General features: G+C 34.9%; 1 protein-coding gene across 1 annotated transcript in view; it reads right to left on the bottom strand.

Moving 5' to 3' along the window:
* LOC106459015 (protein sel-1 homolog 1-like) overlaps nt 1-7,985 on the bottom strand; it is a 158,103-nt gene that overhangs the window by 16,671 nt on the left and 133,447 nt on the right. The gene's annotated exons all lie outside the window — the stretch shown is intronic.

The following is a 7,985-nucleotide window of genomic DNA, read 5'->3' as shown; positions in this document are numbered from 1 at the left end:
GTTACCTGAATAGATTAAATTTTTATTTTACTTTTGGTGCCTAAAAACAAGTTTAATATTAGAAAATGTCTTATATTGTACAAAAAGTTTTTATGAAATTAAATGAAATTCAAGAGTTAAAAACCAAATATTATTACAATAATGATAATAATTAATATTGTTTGTTTCCCAGTTCAGTAACATTTAGTTTAGCTTATAATAATAATAATAAATATGTTTGTGTTTCCCACTTTGCTAATGTTATCACATTCCAAAACTGAATATATATATATATTTTGGATAAGTACTTACTCATCTCACATGTATAGCTATTCTCATTTAGAGCTGTCCCCTATATGCAAATTTTTTTCACATGCCACAAGCCTTGAACTTCCACATACCTCACATCAATGTGGTTCAACTGTGTCTCACAAGCAAATCATCATGCAACAACCCTCCACCAACAGAAATGTGATGCAAACTCCTGACACATTTGACTCCCTCTATTTGATTCTACTGAACAATCACCTTGAGATTAGGCAGAAAAGGAAGCACTGATTCTTGGTGGGAAGGAAGGGTGGAAAGTGTGAAAAGAGGTAAGTACCTATCAGAAATATATTTTCAGTACAGGAAAATAATAACATCTGATGCGGTACATTACCTCCACTCACATGGTATAGCTAGAATCCCACACTGAATAGGCAGATGGACTGGTGTGATGGATAGAAAGAAGTATCTGTCAAAAGCATCCGAATTATCACTTTGAGATTAGGCAGAAAAGGTAGCACTGATTTTCAGATGGGAGGAAGGGTGAAAAGAGGTAGATACCTATCAGAAATATATTTTCAGTATACGAAAATAATAACTTCCAATATTGTACTTTACCTCCTCTCACATGTATAGCTAGAATCCCACATTAAATAGGCAGGGGGACTGGTGAATCAACTGGAAAACCCAATTGGTAAGGGTAGCAGCAGAAAAGTCAAAACAGAGGATTGTTGTCAAGAGATGAAAAGGTGGGAACAGAACCCACAGAAGGTCACCATGTAGGCACTGTAAGAATGAAGAGCACATACAGGACATAGAAGTATATCCAGTTCCAACTGGGAATAAAGGTGGGATATGTATGGAAGTGAAATCGGCATGAAAAAAGAATGTACCTCATAAGCCACCAAAGTTTTGGGGAGGAAAGACTGATCCACATAAAGGAAAACATCTGTGGAAAGGTACAGTGTGTGTGAAAAGTCGATGGCAAATATATCAGACTAATGATGCCCACACGCTAAAAGAAGCAAGAAATAAATAATAAGGAATAAGTGAAACAAGGTACATGAGGACAAAGGTTCAAACGGAGGTAGAGTAGGCAGTGAAGAACAATACTGACATTACGATTCAGGAGGACCGCCTGAAGAGCAGGTCTATGAATCTGGATGTAACGCAATAAAAGGTAGAGGGTAGGAGAGGAAAACATCAAACGGTACTGGAAAAAAACCATCTACAAACAGGAATGTGGGGAAAGCTGAAATGGATGTCCTCCAAGATGCAGAGTGGCTAAGGCATGACAAATAAATAACCAGCTATGGAAGAGACAGAATTCTCATGTGAGGAAATCCATAAAATGAGGAAGAATGGGCTGAGAAGGAGAAAAACACCAAAACAAATACAAATGGCAAAAGAAGTTCAATTTATGGTAATAAACCTCCACAGAGGAAAGATGAATGGACTGTGCTAAAAAGGAAGTGACATGCCTAGACAATCCAGATCTCCTTGCAAGGGACCTGATAAATGGCAGTTGTGAAGATGGAAGGTAGGAAGGGTGGGATGAAGAACCAATGACCAAGGTTGACCTAGTAGAGATGGAATGAAAGGAAGAGGCAACAGAGGGGTGGTTTGGAGCTGAAGGAGTCACAGAAATCACAGTTGTGCCAGCCAGTAAGGATCAATCAGAAGGACCTGACACAGAGTGGCATGAATGATTGAATGCAACCTGGGAAGGCATCAAATGGGAGGAAAAATATAAACGTACTGGTTGGTCCAATTCTGGCAGAGAGTATCCACAGCTAATGCTTGAGAATGAGGAACAGGAGACCAAAAATAGAGGCAACTTGGTATTGAGGCAAGTGGCAAATGCAACTAGATAAGGAGTACCCCACTGACTGCAAAGCCACTGGAAAACCTGAGGGTCGAGAGATATGTGGGATAAACTTTGTCTGGTCAAGAAAGGTAATCCACCACAAAGTTGAAAGCTCCTGGAATATGACACACAAGGAGATATATCTCCAGCATGTGAGTCCTAAAGAGGAATTCCAAGGTTTGAATATAAAGGAAACAGATGCCCACTTGGTGATTGATACAAGCCACCATTGTAGAATAGTCTGAATGGATCATGACTAGTTTATTTTGTACAATAGGAAGAGAGTGATCCAAAGCACACTGTACCACCAGAAGCTCCAAGATATTGATATGGTAAGACCTCTTGGCCAGAAACCAGAGTCCGGAAGCCTCCTGCTGAATGCCCCCCAACCATGGAGAGAAGCACCTGTGAATAGAAGCCAATGAGGACAAGGTGGAGGAAGCAGTACACCCATCATTGTGTTGTCCCTATTCAACCACCAATGCAAATCATCTAAAAGGAGGAGGAGGAGGAGTAATTAGAAAGTCCAAGGGATCCTAAGCAAGATTACATTGGTAGTGCAGAGTCCACTGAAGAGACAGCATATGTGCCCGACCCAAGAGGATAAGTGCTTCCATAGAAGCCCAAGTCCCCAAAAGTAATAGAACCTCCCAAGCAGAAAAAGAGGAAGCAGCAAGGGTGTGGAGAACTGAAAGCTCCATTGAACGGAGTCAAAGGGAGGAAGTTTAGGCCCGAATGAGTTGGGTGTTGAAAGAGACACAGAAGTGGATAAGATATTGGGTAAGTAATAGGAAAGACTTCTCCAACTTGAGAATCCAGCTACTCAAGCTGTTTCTGTCAGAAGCAGAAGCATGTGTTGTGAAGATTCCACTTTAGAATGAGTTAACAGAAGCCAGTCATCCATGTAGTGGTGTAAATGCAACCCCCAAGCATGCAGAAGTTCGGCAAATGCTTTGACCACCCTACAAAAAACATGCGGAGGTGAAGTAAGTCCAAAGGGTAAGGCAAGAAACTGATACACAAACTCATGGTGGATAGACCAAAGACAGCATCTGGACTGATGAGAAACAGGAATATGGATATAAGCATTCAAGACATTTATTTTGGTCATCCAGTCCTGGAGAAAAAGCACACCACTGTGATAAGACAGCATCCCTCCTAATAAGATTTGAACAGCAAAAAAACCACATGTGAATAGATAGAGCTGAAGGGGACAATTGCACAAATGTGGAAGTAATGAGAGAACAGTATCCCTGAAAACCCCTAGGAGATCGGCAGAGTGCCTCAGAAAGGAGATGTATGGAGTACAAGTACCATAGGAGAGCAGTAAGGGTAAGACAAAGGCAGGAAAACTGTACATGGAATAAAAGGAGAATTTTCAAGGTCAGCCCCCAATACAGGCAAAAGTGACTTCAACTGCTGAGAATGAGGCATTCTAGCACTGATTCAATATAAGAAACAGAATGCTCAGCATGAACTCTGATGTCAGGAAAAAGAGAGAAAACAAAATACTATGAAGAAGGGATGTCATGTAATAAGGAAGGAACAGGATCATAAGAAATCGAGGAAATGGATAAAATGGAACACACCTAAGAAATCATATTTAAAAAAAGCCTGAGTTAGGCCTCACAGATTCTTTAGGAGAGACTTGGGAAGGCACGACATAGTTAGGTGGAGGAAAACGACTGTCAAAATCCTCCTCGTCATGAAAAGGTTTGGCAGATTCATATATTGATCAAGCTCCCAAAGAATTATAGCTGAGAATTCCTTAGTCAAAGTCCCCCAACCTGAAACTTGCACAAATGTATTGGAAAAAAATCTGAAGTGGGGACATGAATTTCAGAATTCATCATATATATGATGAAGAATTCAAAAGAAAAAAATGAACAAAAATAAATTATACCATCAATATTATAGAAAACTATAGCAAAATAATAGATTGAAATCTACTTCACAGAAAGTTTAAAGAAAATGCAAAGAGAGAATAATAAAAAACATCTGCACTAGATCACTGCCTAACAAGAAGTGATAGATCGGTAGAATCAAATAATAGAGGGAATCATGTGTCAGGAAGGTGTGTCACACTCCTATTGGTGGAGGGTTGTCACATGATGATGTACATGTGAGATGCAGCTGAACTATGTTAATTGTGGGGTATGTGAGAGTTCAAGGCTTGTGGATTGTGAAAATATTTTGGCATACAGAAGGCAGCACTAACCAAGAATAGCTATTGTACTCATTATCAATTGTGAACCCTCAGGATAGTTATATCTTATGTTTTATTACTACCTAAAAATTTCTCATTGATTCTGACTTTTTAAACATAGTGTACTAAAGGAAAATTCAGAAAAGGCTGTTGACAAGGAAAATAAATTTTCTTTATAGTCCATGCTTGGTGTATTTGATAGCTTGTATAGTTAACAGTAGCCTGAAACAAAATATAAGTTATTATCTAGAGGCTTTGTCTTTAAAAAAAATACAGAATGCAAAATTATGAACCCTGAATAAATTATTCCATCTCTAAAAATGCATAGCTTCCTTCTAGGCCTAAAACAGTGTGGAAAATGCAGTTAAACAAAGTAACATACTAAAGCTAACCAGTAGATAAAGTAAAGTTTTAATCATGATGTTAGAAAAACATATGGGTTCAAGAAGTCTTGATATAAATGAATAAAAACCCTATAACCCTAGTGCTTTAGAAGGGTGAACCTTTCTTCTTCAGGGGCAAACTGGGTAAAGTTTCAATCAGTATTGAGAATTGAGTTTTATTAAATGAATCATGAAATATACTAACAAGATAAAAGAGTAGTTTCAAATCCAGTTTTATTTATTGTTGAGACAAGGGTTTTAGCAAAAACCATTAAATATATTAACTAGCTAAAAGTTTGTTTGTTTTGAATTTCGCGCAAAGCTACATGAGGGCTATCTGTGCTAGCCATTCCTATTATAGCAGTGTAAGACTAGAGGGAAGGCAGCTAGTCATCACCACCCACTGCCAACTCCTGGGATACTCTTTTACCAATGAATAGTGTGATTGACCATCACAATATAATGCCCCCACGGCTGATAGGGCAAGCATATTTGGTGTAACAGAGATTCGAACCCGTGACCCTCAGATTATGAGTCGAGCACCCTAACCACCTGGCCATGCCGGGCCAACTAGCTAAAAGAGTAGTTTAAAGTCAAGGTTTATTCAGTGTTAAAATTTGGATTTTAGTAAATAAATCATAAAATATACTAGCTAGCTAAGAGAGCTGTCTGAATTCAAGTTTTATTTAGTTTTGAGATTTATATTTTAGCAACAGTTTTAGTCCTCTCACTATGGGTAAGTCAAAGTGTGCATGTCATGACAATTTAATATTCAAAATTTAATTAAACTACATTATTATCACTGCATATACAAATAAACGTGGCATCAAAATGTAGTTAATAAATCAACTGTTGATATAGGTTTTAAGTTCTTAATTTTATAAGGAAATATTTAAAAAATCCTCAATCTTCCTTAGTATGAGAATTGGGATATTTGTTTTTTAGATCTTCTCCCTCCTCTAATGTATTTACCACCCCTTTCTGAAATATGGAACTTAACATAAATTACTCAATATATATTGCTGAAGCAAAGTCTAATTTTTATAGCCTTCAACATTATTTGTTTACGGAATCATAAAACTAGGTAATCAAACCCACTTACCATGTCCATCCCTCAAGTTCTCTCTTTCAAAAATTGCCAATAGTTCTCTCTGATGTTTTATACTGCATTATTTATAACCAACAGAAAGGAAAAGTTTTAATGTATCAAATGATGTATGTTATTATAGTCTATTTCATCTACAGTTTGAAAGTCTCTCTTTCAGTTTTCAGACTGCAAGCTTAACAAAAATTATTTAAAGGTTCTTATGCCATAGTTAGAAAGCCAGTTAATTCTCGTCATGGGGTCTGTCAAACTGACTGACTTCATAACCATTTGTAACTTTTAATACAGTATGTGTATCTTCACAAAATTTGGCAGTAAACATCACTGATTTTTTAATAATGTATTTCCTTAAAGATTCCTCTGTAAATATACAGTCTTATATTTTTTACTAGTCTGAGTGCAAAGTGATTTTCATGTTAAGATTTAAAATATTTTTCTTTGTTTCAAAAATCTCAAATTTCATTTCCATAATCTCTAAAACCTCCTAAAATAAATTAAAAAATTTTTTTTTCAGTAAAACTTTCTATTTTATCTGTTATTTTTTCTCTACTCCTAACTCTATACAACACTGGTCAATTTGATTGACATCATAATCGCAAAAAATAATTTAAAATAAATCTAAATTACCCTTTTTTCTTTCTAGAATGACTTCAAATTGTAACATGAAACTAATTTGTTTATCCTAAATAGCTTTAGGCTCATAACAGTATACATCTATTTATTCTTAAATTTCTGAAAGAGAGGGTGCAACAGGTGGGCGTGGCAAGAAGGTTCTGATTTTCTATTTGATGGCTCTGTAACCAAACATGATTGAATGCTATAAGAAGTATGCTTTGCCTAAGCAATAAAAACATTATATTAAGTAATTTACATTAAATTTCATACTTCTTGGAGGGGGTGGTAAATATCTTAGAGAAGACGAAATGCGTAGAGAGAAAATGTCAGAATTCTCAGACTAGGAAAAATTAAAGATTTTTTTTAAATATTGCCATATAAAAATAAGAACTTAAAACTTATATGCTATTAAATTTGGGTTATTTGCTCTGCCTCTTTATGCCAAATTTATTCATATATCATGATAAGAAAGTAGTTTAGTTAAATTCTGAATGTAACTCACTAAAATCTCCTGACATAAGCAGAAAAAGATGCCTGCAAAGAAAGTGTTAAATTATGATAGTTATAAGAAATTGTTTGCTTTGTGCATGTTATTCTGTGTTATTAGGTGCATTATTTAAGCAAATAGGTTATTTAGTGTACTAGTGCCATTATTATAAAAAAGTAGGGTTATATTTCATCAGCAATTGACAGGAAAAAAAATAAGAGGATAAAGACATGCACTATTTTTTGTTCTTCATGTATATTCTTTATTTTTGTAAAAGTAAATGAAATGTAAAAATTGGAAACTTATTAGGTTAAATTAGGTAAGACAATGAAAAATAATTAAAAACAGTTCAGGAGGTATGACCAACCCTGTATAGTTATAGTATAGAAAACAACAGATAAAACACAATTTTTCTTTTAAAAAAAATTATACTTACTTGGGAGGTTTTACACAAATGAAATTTCAAAATTGTCAGAGGAAGAAGAGTATATCTTTAATCTTAACATGAAAATCACTTTCATTCTCTCAAAACGGGCTTGGTCGATTTGACTGATCACATGACCTTTTTGTACTCATTTAAAGTCTTTATAGTTTTGATATTACAAACTTTTAATATAGCATGTATATCTTCACAAAATTTGGCAGTTTTTCAGTAAATATTACAAGTCTTTCACATAAAAAAAATTATATTTTTCAGTTAAGTATTTTTAATAAACCAAAAAAAGATTTGTTCAAGAATATATCAAATATTTGTTTTACTGCTCTGAGTGCAAATGATTTTCATGTTAAGATCTCAAAAATCTTAAATTTCATTTGCATAGTCTTTAAAATCTCCTAAATACACTTCAAATGTTTGTTTTCAGTAAAACTTTATATTTTATGTTATTTTCTCTACTCTAACTGTAGACACGGTTGGTAAATTTGACTGACCTCGTAACCACAAAAAAAAATCAAAATAATTCTAAATTACCTTTTTTCTTTATAGAACGACTTCAAATGTAACATGAAACTATGTTCATTTATCCTAAGTAGCTTTAAACTCATGAAAGTATCCATCTGTTTAAAATTAAATTTTA

This window comes from Limulus polyphemus, unplaced genomic scaffold (assembly GCF_000517525.1).
Source record: "Limulus polyphemus unplaced genomic scaffold, Limulus_polyphemus-2.1.2 Scaffold547, whole genome shotgun sequence".
Taxonomy (NCBI): Eukaryota; Metazoa; Arthropoda; class Merostomata; order Xiphosura; family Limulidae; genus Limulus; species Limulus polyphemus.
The sequence above is the reverse complement of the archived record's forward strand: the minus strand, read 5'-3'. Positions and strand labels throughout refer to the sequence as shown.